We start from the raw sequence: 19,540 nt of genomic DNA, 5'->3' as shown, positions 1-19,540 counted from the left end.
CCCAAAGCTATTTATATGTGTCTTGAAAAGACAAGTCCAGCCATAACTTTAACCTCAATAATCCGTTCCTCCTTTACTGAGAAAGCAGCATTTGAATTGATATGTAGATTGTGAGCCCTCGCGGGCAGGGTCCTCTCTCCTCCTGTACCAGTTGTGACTTGTATTGTTCAAGATTACTGTACTTGTTTTTATTATGTATACCCCTCCTCACATGTAAAGCGCCATGGAATAAATGGCGCTATAATAATAAATAATAATAATAATAATAATAATATGTAAATGAAGCTGAAGAACTATTTGTAGATTTGACGTCTCTGTCACTCCAACTCTATTCCCCAACCCAGTGCCACCTCCTCCTGCTTCACTGAGGACTCCTTTACCTGAAATCACCCAACATAGAGGTTGTCAGTCAAGCAGAAGGAGGTGGTGCTGGGAGGGGAATGATAGAGGCTTCAGATCTACAATAGATCTTCAGCCTCATTTCTATATCAGTTCAAACACTGATTTCTCAGTAATGGAGGAACGAATTGGCCATGTAAGGCTATGTGCACACGTTGCTGATTTTGATGCGTTTCCACTGCGTTTTTGGATGCGCGTAATTGCATCAAATCCGCAGTGTAGTGCACAAGCAATGTTGGTCAATGTGAAATTGACATTTGGTGTGCACATGCTGCAGAAAAAAACAATCGGAATCGCAGCTTTTTTTTCTGCAGCTTGTTAATTCTTTTTGCGGATCTGCAGCGTTTCTGCACCCATTGACTTCCATTGTGTCAGGCCTATCCGCAGCAAACCCATAGATTTAAAAAAGATCTGCAGATTTGCTGCAGATGTGCCTGTGAGAAACACTGCAGATCTGGAGGGGGAAGAGTGTGTGGGCGGAGTGTGGGCAGATACTCTGTGTGTGGGCGGAGACTATATTTGTGCAGGGATATCAGCATGCAGCTGTCTGCTTAGCCATTTCTGGCTATAAATTATAGGGGGACCCCACGTCAGTTTCTTTGGGAGGTCCCCCTATTTTAATAGCCAGTAAAGGCTAAACATACAGCTGGGGGTTGAGATTCATAGCCTGGGAAGATCCATGGCTATTAACCCCTTCTCAGGCTATAAACATCTGCCCCAGTCGCTGGATTTCCCTCTCTGGTGCAGAAAATTGCGCGGGAGCCCACGCCATTTTTATTTTCAAATTTTTTTTAACAAACAGATATTGCGTTTAAGGCCGAGGTCACACTTGCGAGAAACTCGCACGAGTCTCTCGTATCAATATCCGTAACTGACGCCGCCACTTGGGACCGAAGTGTGAGGCTGTATGTATCTCTATGTATCTGAACGCTACAGTCTGAGTGCCGGCGGCAGTGCTGGGTATGGAGGTGCGAGACTTGTGGGACTTTCTCGCAAGTGTGACCCCGGCCTAATGCAGATTTTGTGTATGTGTGTCTTTATTTAACTCTTTATGTACCATTTTATTAATGTTTATTACAAAACATTGGTCATGGTATTATCTATCTATCTATAGATATATCTATGTAATATCTATCTATCTATCTATCTATTATCTATCTATCTATCTACCTACACTATACATCTATCTATCTATTATCTCTCTATCTTTCTATCTATCTATCTATCTATCTATCTATCTATCTATCTATCTATCTATCTACGGTATCTATCCATAGATATATCTATTATCTATCTATCTATCTATCTATCTCATATCTATCTATCTATCTATCTACCTACACTATACATCTATCTATCTATTATCTATCTATCTATCTATCTACGGTATCTATCCATAGATATATCTATTATCTATCTATCTATCTATCTATCTATCTATCTATCTATCTATCTATCTATCTATCTATCTATCTATCTACCTACCTACACTATACATCTATCTATCTATTATCTCTCTATCTATCTATCTATCTATCTATCTATCTATCTATCTATCTATCTACCTACACTATACATCTATCTATCTATTATCTCTCTATCTATCTATCTATGTATCTATCTGTCTGTCTATCTGTGTGTGTAAATATTATTCTTCAATGGAGTATGTAAATGAAAAGGTTGGACAAGAAATGATGTCACAATTCTTTTTTTTGTTGTTAAATAATATATCTTTATTTAGCCTACAAAAACGCATACAAATCTGCATAAAAAAATGCATGAAAAACGCACAAAAAGCTCACAAAAAACGCATCAAAAATGTGCGGATTTTTACCTCCGTTTTCTGCTAGGAAATGCAGATTCTGTGCAGAAAATTCTGCAGACAAATCTGTAACCTGCACACATACCCTAAAAGCTGCTGCTGCCCCGTGACTGGAGGAAAAAGTTCTTCCAGAGGTATAGTGGCAAAAATGCAAGCTGGCACGTTTAAGCGGGCTGCTGTGCAGGAATGAAGAGCCTTGGGGTTTTAAAACAGTTTTTATTAATACCAATACGTTTCTCAAGGTGTAAAAACAAAGCCCAAGGTATAAAAATAAAGATTCTGTTTTTATACCTTTGAGAAAGGTGCCTGTTGGGCTCAGAAGCATTGGTATTAAGAAAAACCATTTTAGAATCCCAAGGCTTTTCATTCCCGCAGCGCAGCCCACCTAAACGTACCAGCTTCCATTTTTTGCCATTGTTTCACATATTGGCATTCAGTTCTGAGACAAAAGTGACATATAACTTATGGGAATTGCAGACAACTTGCAGTTGATAATTCCTTAAGCTGGCCATACACATTAGATGGCTGTGGATCGAACGATGCTTCACGTGATCATTCAGCCGTCAGCCATCTCAGCTGACTCTCATGCACAGGAGCGCTTGCTTGGCCAAGCATTCCTGTGTTCTCTTTATGAAAACCTCTGACACTTTGGCCAATGGCTTATCTCTTGGAGAACAATGCGATTGGCAGTCCGAAATTGGACATGCACGATCAACATCTCTCCCGACGATAGGTCACCCTGCGACCCATACGCATTAGACCATATGGCCAACACCTAAATGTTGGTACATCATTTCGACATTAGGCACCTTTAGGCCCATTTCAGACATCAGTGATGTACATTCTGGCCATGGGTTTCCCGAACAATACTTAGTAGCCTCATAGGCTTACAGTTGTCAAGTAACATCATCCCCTTCCCGTGTAAACGGTACTGCTATCAAATGCCCACATAATACAACTCCCGTATTTTCATAATAGTAAGACTAACACTTATCTACATATTACAGTCATATATTGACCGTATAGCTCTGTCACACATTCTAAAGAAAACCTTTTCATAGTGTGCAAATTACAATCACTGCCATGAAGGTCTTCCATTATTTTGCCACACATAAGAGCACAATACATTTAGTTCTTCTGGTACTAAACTTTTATTTTACAAGTCTCAGGACAGGAAACATGTTTATCAGAGAGAGCATACATTGGTTGCATTCTTTGCAAATAGTCTACTTCTTAGGCCGCCGTCACACATGCGAGTTTTACGGACGTAAGAGCGCAGAATCTACGTCCGTAAAACTCGCAAAAAATACGGCACAATTATTCTCTATGCCCCTGCTCCTATCTGCCGTATTTTACTGATCAGTATTATACGGCTTTCTACGGCCGTACAAAATCGCAGCATGCTGCGTTTGTCACCGTACTGCGCAAGAAATACGCCAATGAAAGTCTATGGAAGCGTGAAAAATACGGATTACACACGGACAAGCAGTGTGACTTGCGAGAAATACGCAGCGGTGTTAGAGAGAAAAGCCGGTAATTCAGTGCGGTGTACAGTAAAATCACACTGACAGCTTACAGTAGAATAGGTAGAATAAATGTGTACACATAGAATAGGTATATATATATATATATATGTCAGTGAGACACATATATGTATATATATTAATATTTATTCCAGCGCTAGACAGCTTGAAAGCCGGTAATTCAATTACCGGCTTTTTCCTTCTCCTTCCTAAAACCCGACATGATTTGAGACATGGTTTACATACAGTAAACCATGTCTTCTCTCCATTTTTTTTGCAGATTCCACACTACTAATGTCAGTAGTGTGTATCTGCAAAATTTGTCCGTTCTAGCTCTTAAAATAAAGGGTTAAATGGTGGAAAAAATTGGCGTGGGCTCCCGCGCAATTTTCTCCGCCAGAGTAGTAAAGCCAGTGACTGAGGGCAGATATTAATAGCCTGGAGAGGGTCCACGGTTATTGGCCCCCCCCTGGCTAAAAATATCTGCCCCCAGCCACCCCAGAAAAGGCACATCTGGAAGATGCGCCTATTCTGGCACTTGGCCACTCTCTTCCCATTCCCGTGTAGCAGTGGGATATGGGGTAATGAAGGGTTAATGCCACCTTGCTATTGTAAGGTGACATTAAGCCTAATTAATAATGGAGAGGCGTCAATTATGACACCTATCCATTATTAATCCAATACTAGTAAAGGGTTAAATAAAACACAAACACATTTTTTAAAATTATTTTAATGAAATAAAAACAATGGTTGTTGCAGTATTTTATTCAACGCCCAATCCAGTCACTGAAGACCCTCGTTCTGTGAAAGAAAAAACATAATAAACCAACAATATACTTACCCTCCGCAGATCTGTAACGTCCAACGATGTAAATCCTTCTGAAGGGGTTAAAACATTTTGCAGCAAGGAGCTGTGCTAATGCAGGCTGCTCCTCGCTGCAAAACCCCAGGGAATGAGGCTAAAAATAGATCAATGATCTATATTTAGCTTCATTTGCGGTGAGGCGCCCTCTGCTGGCTGTTCATAGATCGTGGGAAATTACCTAGAAAGCTCCCGGCTTTCAAGCTGTCTAGCGCTGGAATAAATATTAATATATATACATATATGTGTCTCACTGACATATATATATATATACCTATTCTATGTGTACACATTTATTCTACCTATTCTACTGTAAGCTGTCAGTGTGATTTTACTGTACACCGCACTGAATTACCGGCTTTTCTCTCTAATATATGTGTCTACTGACATATATATATATATATATATATATATATAGACAGTATATATATATTTTCTTTTCTTTTTGGGACACATGGATCACTTCTATAGCGGTATGTTGGTTTTGCTAGCCTGCGAGAAAACCACGCAGTACGGATGCCATACGGATTACATACGGAGGATGCCATGCGCAAAAAACGCTGACACACCCTGCCTACGGAGGAGCTACGGACCACTTTTTTCGGGACTTTTCAGCGTATTACGGCCGTAATATACGGACCGTATTGTTTTACGCTGTGTGTGACGCCGGCCTTATAGTTATTAACACTCAAGTGTAGGAAATGAATAGGAAACTTGCATTTCTCAACAATTGTTGTAATTGTTAAAGGGGTCATCCACTATTCTGACACCCCTTCTTAAAGGTAATCTGTCAGTAGGATCAACCTTCAAAAGCCATCTATATGAGCATGCAGGTAATAGAAATCTGAATAAAATGATACCTTAATATTTGTAATTCAATGTCTTATTCCAGAGAAATGTATGTTTTATTTTAGATGTATGAGCCAGACACTGATCTGCATGAGAATCTGCCTCCAGAGCTTATTTTGCATGAAGGGAGAGTTACCAGTGTGATGTGTAATGGCCGCTCTCTGCTCTCCTGATCTCACTGCAGAGCTGTGTGTGATTATACCTGACACATCTGCAGGTTCCTCAAGCTCACAGGCAGACAGAGTTAAAATACAGCAGAGCTGTGAGAGCTGCAGCTGCTAATGTGTTTAATATGAGACAAAGTTCTGTTCTGCTGTTCTGTGTTAGTTCCATGTCTCACACTGGTAACTCCCCCTTTCATTTCTAATACATTCTGGTGACAGAGTCTAATGCTACTTTCACACTAGTGTCATTTGGCCTCCGTCGCAATACGTCGTTTTGGAGAAAAAACGCATCCTGCAAAGTTGCCCGCAGGATGCGTTTTTTTCTCCATAGACTTTCATTAGCGATGCATTGCGACAGATTGCCACACGTCGCATCCGTCGTGCGATGGATGCATCGTGTTTTGGCGGACCGTCGGCACAAAAAAACGTTACATGTAACGTTTTTTGTGCATCGTGTCCGCCATTTCTGACTGCGCACGTGCGGCCGGAACTCTGCCCCCTCCTCTCCGGACCTTACAATGGGACAGCGGATGCGCTGAAAAACTGCACCCGCTGCCCCCGTTGAGCTTTTACTTCACAGCATGCGTCGGTACGTCGGTACGTCGGCCCGACGCACTGCGACGGGCCCGTACGACGCTAGTGTGAAAGTAGCCTTATGCAGATCAGTGTCCTGTTCATAGTCATTCTCATGCTGATCTATGAACTGCCCATAGCCCTGAACAGCTCATTTACATATATGAAAAATGAGGATTTCCGTGGAATAAGATATTGAACTGCAGATATCAAGGCATCATTTTATTCAGCTTCCAAGGACCTACATGCCCATATAGATGGCTTAGGATAGTTGATCCTACTGACAAATTCCCTTTAAATACTATATTTACCAGTGTAAAATAAAAAAGCCTTATACTCACCTCCCGCACCAGTGCTGTTCCAACCATGTCGGTGCCAGGTCTCCCAGGTCTTGTGTGAAATTGTTAAGTCATGTGAGCACTGCAACCAATCAGCGACTCCTAATGGGCTGCAACAGCTGATTCAGTACTTCACAAGCCCTGCGATGCCCTGCACCGACATTGCTGGAATGGCGCCAGTGCGGGAGGTATCTGTTATTTGCATTTTACACTGAGAAATATATTATTTTTTAAACGGTTGTAAGGGTAGTGGACAACCCTTAGAAAGACTCATACATACAGTATCATCAACTTCATATATTTTTTTAATGCAACATCAGATTGAGCCCTAGGAGAAAAAAAATAAAAGGCTTCTTGTAATATCTTTTCTTCTTTAAAAATACAGAACGGGTAAACCAGTCCTAATTTGCAATCATTTAGAAGCCTGAATTTAAACCTGTTTATTATTATCTTAGACTTGTTCAAAGTTTTCTATTTTTTATCATTCTTATTATTAATGCTATTTTTTAATTGCATAAAGTTTTTTTTTTACATATCTGTAGCTGGATTGCAATCTTTCTGACAGCTGATGATACTATCCGTGCTCTGCTAGAGTCGGTAGCTCTTATGTAATAGTAGGCCACTTTGATCAGTCGACTAATGAGACGTGAAAACAAGATGTAGTAGTATTGTATCATGTCTCTGCGGAAAGGGAAAAAAAACACTACCAAATTGTCTGGAAAATAAAGCCTGGGCATGTAGAACTATTGAATTACAGCCTAGGTTTTTGTTAAGGGGTTAACAAGGCTCAGTGCCATGTTTTCTGTACACCTGGAGCAGTGAACAAGATGTGCTAGAATTTCAGGTCTCTTGATCAAGTATCTGTGTACTCTGGACTGCTGAATGTTATTGTATTGGAGAATGCCAGGTTCTGGTGACAGAGGTGGTCTTATTTGTTTGCCCCAAGCTTCATTGTGTGTCTCTGTAGGAGATGTCCGCATACAGACTGGCAGGGATCATGGTACACAAAGCAGTAATGAAGTTTCACCCTGCTTGGTTTCCCAGGGAGGAATAGAAGTGTTAGCACCCTACTTAATATGTGCTTTCACCTTTCGCAAGTATTCCTTCAGAGAACCTTTCAGGCAGGAAAAAACGCAGAGTACAACACACAGGTTTTTTACACATTTTTTATGCATTTGTGAAAAACTGCAAAAGTGATAAAATAATTGACATGCTGTAGTTTACAAAAAAAATAACACCACAGCTCAAAAAACATAAGGAAAATAAACGATTTTAGGAATCTCATTTATTTTGCTACTACTGTAAAAAAAAAATTGCGCACAGAAAAATACAGAAAATATCCATTGCTTTCCCAAGAAAAGAGTCTTTATTGGTTTTGATCACATCACGTTTATAATCTCCATGTAACAGGCCATCAACTGTAAGGTCCAATATATGTATTGTGTGTGTATATATATATATATATATATATGTATATATATGTGTATATATATATACATATATATATTCTTAATTTATAGGTTTCGTTACTGGATGTCACTGCATGGATTAGCATAGTCTACTATAATATTCCTCTATATACTAGCCCAATTGTTGTGGGCTCTGTCTGGCTAACACATTTATTGTGTATGCCTGTAAGGCCAGGTTCACATTACGTTTTTGGCGTCCGTTGGACGGACTACGTTACACACCAGGTTTTTGTTACCCCATCTGAGAGTAGCATGATATAGGAGCAGAGACACTGATTCCAGTGTTGTGCCATTTACTGGGTTGCTTCCTGTAGTTTTGATAAAATCACTATCTGTTGCAGATTGAATTTAGCTGAATGCTGAGCCCCATATAACCAGCACACACCACTGATCTACAACTTTGTCTACACTGTAAATGGACACAAAGTCGCCAACAGTGGTGGGGGGCAGGTAAATACAGAGCTCATGAATATGGAGGACTACCTGGCAGCAGGCTTACTAGTCCTCTAGTGTTAATTTCCTGCTGATAAAACTGTGATTGTATCAAAACTACAGCAAAAAGCTCAGCAAGTGACACATCGCTGGAATCAGGGTCTCTGTCCCTACATCATGCTCCTCTCAGACTATGTGGCAAAACGTGTCAACAGATTCCCTTTTAAGACATGCGGTGGGGAAAGAACATCTGATAGCCAAACAATCTGCTGCCACTTCAAGTAATACAATACTTCTTTATAAGAGCATGTTCCTGTACAGTCTCTGGGCATTAATGTATTACTAAGCAAACATACAGGATGCATCTGTAGCAGCTCTAGAGAACAATGTGGAGTTCTTGTTTTTTATTAGCTCTATGTAATGATATGGAAGCTGCAACTTCTTTATAAGTGCAAACAATGATTTTTGCATGGTGGCTCAGTGGTTAGCACAGCAGCCTTGCAGCACTGGAGTCCTGGGATCAAGCCCCACTCAGGACAACATCTGTATGGAACTTGCATGTTCTCCCAGTGTTTGCGTGGGTTTCTCCGGTTTCCTCCCACATTCCAAAGACTTATTGATAGGGAATTTAGATTGTGAGCCCCATCGGGGACAGTGATGATAATGTGTGCAAAACTGTAAAGTGCTGCAGAATATGTTAGCGCTATATAAAAAACAAAGATTATTATTATTATTATTTTCTGCTAGTTATGTTATGCCCCTAAAGATGGATATATAACAGATAATAGATAATCGATAGATAGATAGATAGATGATAGATAGATAGATAGATAATGATAGATAATAGATAATGATAGATATCGGATCAATAGATAATAGATATTAGATGATACAGTAGATAGATAGATAGATAGATATGGGATAGATAGATATGAGATAGATAGATATGAGATAGATAGATATGGGATAGATAGATATGGGATAGATAGATATGAGATAGATAGATATGGGATAGATAGATATGAGATAGATACATATGAGATAGATAGATAGATATGGGATAGATAGATATGGGATAGATAGATATGGGATAGATAGATATGGGATAGATAGATATGGGATAGATAGATATGAGATAGATAGATAGATATGGGATAGATAGATAGATATGGGATAGATAGACATAAGGACATTGCAGTGATCAGGGTGTACATCCTTCCTCTGGATCACAATAGAATGTTCCGCTGGCTTCCTTTCCTCCACCCTCCTGGCTCTTGGATATATATTTTAGGCTTTGGTATTTCCAGCTTATATTTCATATCTACCAATGCGCCCTTTGGCGAGCCCCCATCGCTCAGCACAGGGGGGCTATAACATAGACAGACGCTGTCACACAGCCTTGAACGCCATGCTTGTGTATGTAAAGCTGAGGCCTGGATTTCCTTCGCCTTCCCCGCCCCTCATACACACTGCTTTTTTTTTTAGTAGTTTTAGAAGGGTCTCATTGTATAAACTGACTTGAAGGCAGGGCTGCCCTCTTTTTGTGTATCCCAGCCCCCATTCCTGTGACATCATTCCTTGCAAGAAAGCAGGGATGGAATTTTGATTTGGAAGTGTAGAAAAGAGGCTTTTGTGGGAGAGGAGCATTGGGGCTGCCTAGAAAGTGGAGCTAGTCCAAGATCTGGGGGTAAGTCTCACTTTTCTGACACTAGCTTCCATCACCCTTTATATCTGTGAGGAGGACGGTTCCTCAGGACGGGTCTTTAGATGAGACGACAAGTCCTCAGTAACCGTACCGTAGCTGAGGGTGTGGGTACTTTCCTCAGCTTCCTCGCCTAGTCACAGAAGACTTTGGATGTCCTCACTAGTATTTGTACTTATTAGTGTTCTTTTCTTGTTGCCATTCTTTGTTTTTTTTTATAGCATTGTTTCTTTTCTACGTTCTTACGTAGACGAGAGCCTGTTTAGTTTAGTTTTGATGACAATCTATAGAAAATCATCCGTTTTCCGTGTGTAGATGACCAAACAGGCTTTACGACAAGTTTTTGTTCAATTTCCAGATACAGAAAGTGAAAATGAGTGTTTAATGCGGCGTTCTGTCTTCTGTGCTCGGCTCTGGGCGGACATCTGTCTGGGGCTTAGTTCACACTTACATCACTTCATAGTACAGTCAGACAGCAGCTGAGTGATATCAGGGGGATACATCCATATATCCAAGTGGGCCAAGACTATAAAAAGAGAGAAGCTACTGTTAGTGAAGATGCTCCAAGACTGAGGATCTTACTTCTTTGTGGCAGTCATTAATCTGCTTTAATAATCCCTGTAATGTGATAGTTATAGGCTGGATTATTTTTCCCTCGTATTGACTTGTAAAGTCTTGGCGGTTGTGTGGCTCATTAATTAGCGGTTTGTCATGTAATGCTGTAGATGTGAGAACACAATACTAAGATGAGGTCTACATGCTTCTGTTCCTCCCATAGACTGTGATGATCAGTGGGACTAGGCATACATGTCAAGAATAGGGACACGGAACATCTGTTCCCAGGACCCATGCGGTCCCATGGGTCAGCCCTCATAAATCTGACTTGTGTGGAATAATATTAAAATGTGAGAGTCCTCAGTGTGGAAAATCAAGTCAATTTGCCAGGTCAATCTTTGGGTGGATCACATAACACATGATCATCTTCTGCTTATCAAACGATGAATGTCCAAATAGTCTAACTAGAATATGAATGCCATAATATATATATATTTATTTTTTTGCCACATTGTTTTGTAACCTTTTTCAAAAACGTTGTCATTCTACCGCAGCAAAAATGCAATGTGCCCGCAATAGTGGGAATGTAGCCTAAAAGTTGCAGCTAATTAATTTAAGTACTGGGATGGTAATAAGACGACTGAAAACACAGTAAATGAGAGCAAGAAATAATAAGGGTACGGCGGACCACATCTTACTGAAACTCCGCCCCATATATATATATATATATGTGTGCGTGAATGCAGGTGTGTATATATATCTCCGCCCCATATATATAACTCCGCCCCATATATGTGTGTGTGTGTATATATATATATCTCCACCCCATATATATAACTCCGCCAAGTGGCGTAACTACAAAGTTATGGGCCCCGGTGCGAACTTTCAAATGGGGCCCCCCCACCATGCCAAAATATTTTCCACCCAAATTCACATTTTCCCTATTAATTAATTCCCTATTAATTAATTCCCTACATGCCCCGGCTGCCCCCCCCCCCCTAGATACGCCACTGCCCTAGATACGCCTCCTTGCCTATTCCACCACTTCCATCATTTCCTCCTCCCCCACCATCCCCATCCTTGTCCATTCCACCACTTCCATCATTTCCTCCTCCACCACCATCCCCATCCTTGCCCATTCCATCACTTCCATCATTTCCTCCTCCACCACCATCCCCATCCTTGCCCATTCCACCACTACCATCATTTCCTCCTCCACCACCATCCCCATCCTTGCCCATTCCACCACTTCCATCATTTCCTCCTCCACCACCATCCCCATCCTTGTCCATTCCACCACTTCCATCATTTCCTCCTCCACCACCATCCCCATCCTTGCCCATTCAACCACTTCCATCATTTCCTCCTCCACCACCATCCCCATCCTTGCCCATTCCACCACCATCCCCATCCTTGCCCATTCCACCATTTCCTCCTCCACCACCATCCCCATCCTTGTCCTCTCTTCCCTCTACAAACACACACACACACACACACCATTTACTTCTCTGCACATTCCCCTGCAGAGCGCAACACACACACACACACACACACACAACACACACCTCACCTCTCCTCACGCTCTGCCGCAGCATCTCATCGCCTTCCTCTGACACAGCCGGCCGCTGGCTGATGACGTCATCCAGCGGCGCGTCTGTGTGAGAGGAAGCAGGAAGACAGATCGCTGGGCAGCGGCGCTGCAGGGATTTCTCCCTGCCTGCCACAGCCACTCTGCAGGGGCTCCCCTCCACCTCTGCTCACATTGGGAGTCGGCGCTCTGCAGCTTCTCTGTGCCGGCTGTCAGCTTGACAGTCGGCGCAGAGAACAGCTGACTCCCAGTGCGGGGGGCGGCAGAATGTACCCGCCGGGGGACACGCTGCGGACTGCCACATTAGGCGGCCCCACTGCGCCCCCCCATGCCGGCTGTGCCCTGCCCCCCCCAGATACGCCTCGGACTGTTGCCGTGTGGGAGGGATCTCCTGCACTGCAACATGGTGTCGGCCGGTGCCTCTGACCTGCCGGGCGGCGGGCCCCTGACTTGCCGGGCCCCGTCGCAGTGGCGACCGCTGCGCAGCGGTCGTTACGCCACTGACTCCGCCCCATGTGTGTGCGTGTGTGTGTGTGTGAATGTAGGTGTATATATATATATATATTATGACAACATATGGAACATTTTGCTTTTAGTGGCTATTTAGTCAATGTTAATAAAAGGTATTTTTGTTACTCATTATGGAGGAAACTACTCTGAACATATAAATGGTTAATAGCAAATTTGTACCCAGGCCTGACTATTATGACAACTACCATATAATACACCAGTGACTGTTAGGGCTCATTTAGACATCTGTCTTTCCAGACTCTGAAATGTGTCTATTTCTTCACGTATGAAAATAAAAACCCAGACATTTGAAGGAGACCTTTAGCAGTGACTGGGGAAGCATTGACTGAGGATACTATTCGGCACAGATACTATTAGACAATAGCATTGGTGATGGTGACATTTTGGCACCAGGGTTAGAACAATGTGACAGGGAGGTGACGCTAAGCTAAGAAATATATACTATCACTGTCTCTTGGCTTTTAAGTCAGGCTAGTACAGCTTTGCATCAGTGCAACAATATCATTACACCTTTTCACACTAATATTTTTTACCTGTTTATTTTATTAGTCTTTATTGTTGTCCTAGTAAAGTCAAACTCATAATACATAGCACTTTGGTCCAGCATATAAACCAGATTCCTGAGATACTGGTATAAATCACAAAGAGATAAGAATAGAGCTATAAAATAATGTTAAAATATCAAAGAAAATAGATATATAAAATGTAATCAAAAAAACTATATAAAACATGGAGTACCTCTAGTTGAGGGACACTTACAATTAGCTGTATATAAAGCCATCAATATAGACCAAATAGCAAAGCATATGAAAAAATGGGGATAATATAATGGCAGTGCACACGAATATGAAAACCCTCCCACTGAAGTCTAAGCTAGCAAAGGACTCAACATAAGATTATTGTGTATTACCCCCATCAGTAATGTTATGCTCAATATAGATGGTATGGTTAACTGCGATAGGAAAATCCTTGCTGCTAGGGATATGACAGTGTGTCCCTCCACCCTGACGCGCGTTGTGCCTCACTTGCTTCTTCCGGGGGCACTAGCATTTTTTTAAAAATAATTTTTCATAGACTTGGTGCTTTACCTAATGTGTCTCAACTATGACCTACATAAAATCAGATACACAATTATTTTGGTTTAAATTATGATCTCTACATCTGTTCATACAGAATTTAACAATAGGGATCTTTGAAAGCTATTACTAGAACTTAGTAAAATGTACCCCTACATAAGGCTTGTATTAATGCTTATTTGAATGCACAGTCCCCATTCTACATGTGGTCTGGCTTTCATAGCTCATTAAAAAGCAATTAAGAATAAAGTAGGCTGATGTGAGGTCCCAAGCCAGAGAATGTTAATGGATCCTTAATGACTCGTGTGTACTGGAATGTGTAATATGCAGCATATACATAGTCCTCAGGGATGCTTAAAATGCAGTATAAAGTTATATCAAATCTACAAGGAAGATTTTAGTGGATCTAGGAACTCTACAAATGTTTGTCTGTCAAAATGCCAGATCTGCCATATTAAAAGCTAATAAACTGAATGGAAAATGTCATCTACTGACAGAGTGTGTGAATCATGTATTTTTCAGTTAGGCCGGGGTCACACTTGCGAGCATGATGCGAGAAGCTCGCACTAGTCTCTAGCATCAATACCCGGCACTCGGACCGGAGTGTGCGGCTACATGTATTTCTATGCCGGTCCCTAGTGCCGGCGGCAGGGTCGGGTATTGAGGTGAGAGACTCTCGCAAGTTTCTGGCATTGCACACGCAAGTGTGATCCCGGCCTAACTGAGATAAATTGTTGTGGTAGCCATATTTGCAAAAGTGATAACAGGCAATTCGAGCTTATTAGATGTTACCTTTACAGGGGTTGTCTGGTCTAAAATGATAATTCTTTGGTCACTCTATGTGACTGCAGACTTGTGAATTGACACAACGCAAGCACTGCGCGCTGTGAGGTTTCTCCGGTGTCAGCGCCGGGAACATCGGTCACGTGAACACAAGTATGCAATATGCCCACACCAGGCCAGAATCCGACTAGTCTGTGCCCGGCCTCGCGCAATGCACTAACATTGAAACAGTCTGGTTAATGGTGACTGCTGACTTGTTGTTTTAGACCGGACAAACCCTTTAAACTGGAACTGACCAGAAACTTCTTTTTCAATGTGATTTGTCAATAAAAGGCAACAAATATAACTAGATGGGTATTTCCTGAAGGAACTACAGATAGTGCTTTGGAATGGTGCCCGGGCTGCCCCTGCAAGACTTTCACACATGGGTGCCCCTCAGGGTTGAGGATTTGGTGGGCTGGGCACCTCGGGGTCCAATTTGGTGGGCTGGGCACCTCGGGGTCCATTTTGGTGGACGGGGCCACTCTGGGTCCAATTTGGTGGGCGGGGCCCCTCAGGGTCCGATTTGGTGGGCAGGGCACCTCAGGGTCCGATTTGGTGGGCTGGGCACCTCGGGGTCCGATTTGGAGGTCGGGGCCCCTCGGCCTCCGATTTGGAGGTCGGGGCCCCTCGGCCTCCGATTTGGAGGTCGGGGCCCCTCGGCCTCCGATTTGGTGGTCGGGGCCCCTCGGCCTCCGATTTGGAGGTCGGGGCCCCTCGGCCTCCGATTTGGAGGTCGGGGCCCCTCGGCCTCCGATTTGGAGGTCGGGGCCCCTCGGCCTCCGATTTGGAGGTCGGGGCCCCTCGGCCTCCGATTTGTTGGGCTGGGCACCTCAGGGTCAAATTTGGTGTGCGGGTCACTTTATGAGCTGATATTATCTGGCAAAACTGTGTCCTGGTGGGGTCATGTAGAGTTCGTAGGCGTTGGCATAGTAACTGGGTGTGACTGCACATAGCAATGAGCTAATCAGCCAGGTGGCAGTTGGCAGTTATTTTGAAATTGCCTCAGAAATCAGCCATTGGAACAATTTCCCCATTGAAATGCATTGAGACAAAATTTTCAAACGCCAATTGCGCCAAAACTACAAATCCGATCGACACGAAAAATACTTAGCACACCTGCCAGGAATGCTGGCTTCGAAATGACACCTCACTGGAGTCTGTGCGTGCAGCGGTTCGGGCCGCATTAATCGCGGACTGAATAATAATAAGAAGAAGTTGACTACGGTGGAATAACAATATAGTGCTTTTTACAAAGCACTATAATAAATATATAAAACAAAAAGATTATCTGTCCATTTACACTGAAGGGAACAGTAGCCAATAACCTGATGAATGAGCAAAGCGGTCATTCATCTGGTGTAATGATCTTTTGTGCAGCACAGCAGATCATCCTTCGCGGTGGTGCATCATACAGTGTAAGTCTTTCCATGGACCTTAACTCTCTTTAATATATGGCCTATTTATGCTTTGAGGAAAAATGTGCTGTATATTTGAATTAAAGTAGTATCTTTCCCTGGACCGAACATTCAGATTACTGCTCTAGGCCTTTATATAACTACCATGGCCAAGTGAAGCTCTGTTCACACTAAAGGCCTTCTCTTAGCTTGTACACTGGAAAAAACTTTCAAAACAAAGACTGGGTCCATAAGGTACCATTAATGGTGGTCAAAAGAGTGCTGTATTGGCCTCCATCTGGTTGGTATGCTGTGCATGGCTATGCTGCAAAAGATAGGGTATGGAATAGAGTAGCAGACTATTATTCGTTGCAAAGCCTATATATTAGTGGCATATGTATATTTTGGTATGCAGATTGTATGTATTGTGATACATTCCAGGACTCCATCATAGGTATAAGTCCAGAGCCTCTACCAGTATATGTGTGAAATGGACACCGTTAAAGTTACGTGAACAGGGCTTCAGAGTGGCAATAGTGGCTTGTTGGCAACCACCGTCTCATCCACCAGTACTTAGTGTATATGCCTTCCAGTTACCATGCCCCTGGCCTGAACCACAAATATAGCCTAAGGAAAAGAATACCATTTTAAAAGGGGGTCCTGTCGTGATATTCATGCTACTCCAATCACGGGCAGCATGAATTAGTGGAGCCGTGTATGTTTTACTTTGAAATGTGGCTTTCAGAGAAAACATACTTTAAAAAGCCTAACGGGGCTCTGCATCTTGGATGACTAGTCCACGGGGTCTCCTTGGCTGACAGGTCTAGTCTTATGCACACACGTTTGCCAAAGGGAGTACGGCTGGAATAAGGCGCTAAGGACCTGCCTCACATTCGTCGTCCAGGACTCAGTGCCCAGAGGGCTTGTCTGTGTCCCCTGAACCCTGGCAGTATTTCAGAGTAAAACATACCTCATTGTAGTCGCACTCCCAGCGTCTGGTTCATTGCCTGTGGTTCGGGCAGCATGGATCTCGTGACAGGTTCCCTTTAACTAGAGACTGGTTACCTACACTATTTTCCGAACAATATGGTGGCACTGCCACATTCTGGATGTTTGCTTGTGTCTCGTCAGCTTCTGAAACATTACAACATCTTGTTCTATTTTTTGAGGGAAACTAAGTCACCATAATGGACACCAGAAGGGCACCATGATAGTCATTATGGGTCCTCTTGGTGCCATTGTATAACGAATCGGCCTTCCGCATGATGCAAAATGCAGGTGTGAACAGGCTCTAATTATAACACAACTAACAGCTAAAACCAACTGTAACCAAACCTGGCTCAGCCTCAAAAAGGAGCAATGGTGGCTTCCTCCAAATGATCTTTAACTCTGTATATGCTAATATACTATATATATTAATATTTGTCCACATTGGCTCAATAATTTATCTAATGAGCTAGTATCTAATAGCTAACAATTAGCATTTGTCTCTGAAGTGAATAGCTCAGATTTTTTCAGTAACCAATGTACTTCATTGACCAAATTATTGAAAAAGTGTCACTTTTAGTAGAAGAAACAGTGACACCTGCAGGCCAGGAGACATTAAACTTCTGTAATATTTCTAATATTTCTGAAATGCTCAAATATTTCCAAAGGGATAGAATGCTGGAGCCCTATAGACAAGGGGCACATCAGTACCCTAATAACAAATTTTCCATGGAAAAACTGTTACCATAATTCCCATGGTTTACAGGTACTGCGAGATTACAATATTGAAATACAATACTTGTTGGAAAGGTATTCTCAGCAAATTAGATGTTAAACGATGTCACCCACTAATATTTGGTGTAACTGGTGCCTCGGGGTATGTCCGCCCATACTACCTATATATTATAATCTATATAGGCGCTTGATGTTTTTAGACACCACTATGTGTAAAAATGACCCATCACCAAGGAAAAAGCCAATTTTTGCTCTTTTCTTATTCCCACTGCTCCCCTGACTATTCCTATTCTTTATTTTGTTTATTTTAATGGTCTTATTATATGGCTATGGCTCACGGGGTAATAATGCAGAACAGCCTGCCGACAGAGAATCCTGTGAGCACCGCCTGCTTGGTAAAAAAAAAAACATAAAAATTTGCCCCAACTGAAAAGGCCTATATCAGGGGTGTCAAACTGCATTCCTCGAGGGCTGCAAACAGGTCATGTTTTCAGGATTTCCTTGTACTGCACAGGTGATAATTTAATCACCTACACAAATAATGAGTTGGTGATTAAATTATCACCTGTGCAGTACAAGGAAATCCTGAAAACATGACCTGTTTGTAGCCCTCGAGGAATGCAGTTTGACACCCCTGGCCTATATATATCTGGAACCCTATGAAAGATTACAAAAAATGATTTCAGGGGAGAAGCAGGAATAAAATACAGTAAAAAGCAAAAACTGTCTGCTTGTAACCTGGTGACAGGTTCTCTTTCATCATGCCTGTTATATATGGTGTGTATTCTTTTACTTCCAGGGAAAAATGTAGCTCTAGAAATAATACAGTAAAAGCTACTGAGCTTTAATAGTATATGCTTTTATCATATATGCTGGGAAGGGTTTGGAGTATAGAATTTTGGCAAATTCCCTTAGGGTATAAAAGGGAATTGAATGATGTTGTTTATTTCTCTAATTTCCCAAGGGTGCAGTGCCATCTGGACATTGACTGTAGTGTACCCCATCTTTCACAAAACAACTTCAGCTCAACCATATGCTTGTAAGAGAAAACGCAAATGGCTGCTGCAGAAAATATGAACGTGTGTCCCCCCCAAAACTTGTACAAAATAATGAGGTCAAGGCTAGGTTCACCCGAGCGTATAAAGTCTCATCCAGAAAAGTGGGATGATTTTTTTCTCACTTGACATCCGTGTGCTGTCCGTATACAATCTGTTCTTTTACTGCAGTTATTAACCATTTACAGTTTCCTATGTTACAGAACTGCCACATATCCATAAAATAGGATGCTATATGGGTCCATTTTGCATCCAATTTTTGCGCACCCATAGAGTGAGTCTCATCCGATTTACAGAACTAGAACATGTCACGGGGGGTTTCACACGAAGATTCAGTCAGTGAAAAAAATGAGTCATCTGCATAACCCCATTGAATAACATTGCCCGAGTACTGCCTGTTTTTGTCACAGACTGTACTCGGATTAAAAATACAGTCATGTGAACAAGCCCTTAAAGAAAGTACATTTGCCAAACTCTGGCCCGCAGGGTGAGTATATTTGGCCTGCAATGCCAAGTGGTCCCCACCATCACCCCTCCGCCCAGCACCACTCTGGGACTAGTACGTATTACTAGAGCACGCCGAAGACACTGTTAGCACCTGAGCATGCTCAGATAACACCTTATCCCAGCACGTTCGCTCATCAGTACTTCCTATGGATCC

The 19,540-nt window shown here is 42.2% G+C and overlaps 1 protein-coding gene across 3 annotated transcripts in view; it reads left to right on the top strand.

Annotated features, from left to right (window-relative positions):
• The window catches only part of LOC138677214 (A-kinase anchor protein 2-like), a 201,134-nt gene that overhangs the window by 131,300 nt on the left and 50,294 nt on the right, over nt 1-19,540 (top strand). Inside the window, exon 1 of one of the 3 annotated variants that reach the window (XM_069767194.1) lies at nt 9,999-10,118. The exons of the other annotated variants lie outside the window; for them this stretch is intronic. The gene's annotated coding sequence lies outside the window, so the exon portion shown is untranslated. Of the gene's footprint in view, nt 1-9,998; nt 10,119-19,540 lie in introns of those variants that run through there. 3 annotated transcript variants of the gene reach the window in all.

This window comes from Ranitomeya imitator, chromosome 1, assembly GCF_032444005.1.
Source record: "Ranitomeya imitator isolate aRanImi1 chromosome 1, aRanImi1.pri, whole genome shotgun sequence".
NCBI classification, from domain to species: Eukaryota; Metazoa; Chordata; class Amphibia; order Anura; family Dendrobatidae; genus Ranitomeya; species Ranitomeya imitator.
The sequence above is the reverse complement of the archived record's forward strand: the minus strand, read 5'-3'. Positions and strand labels throughout refer to the sequence as shown.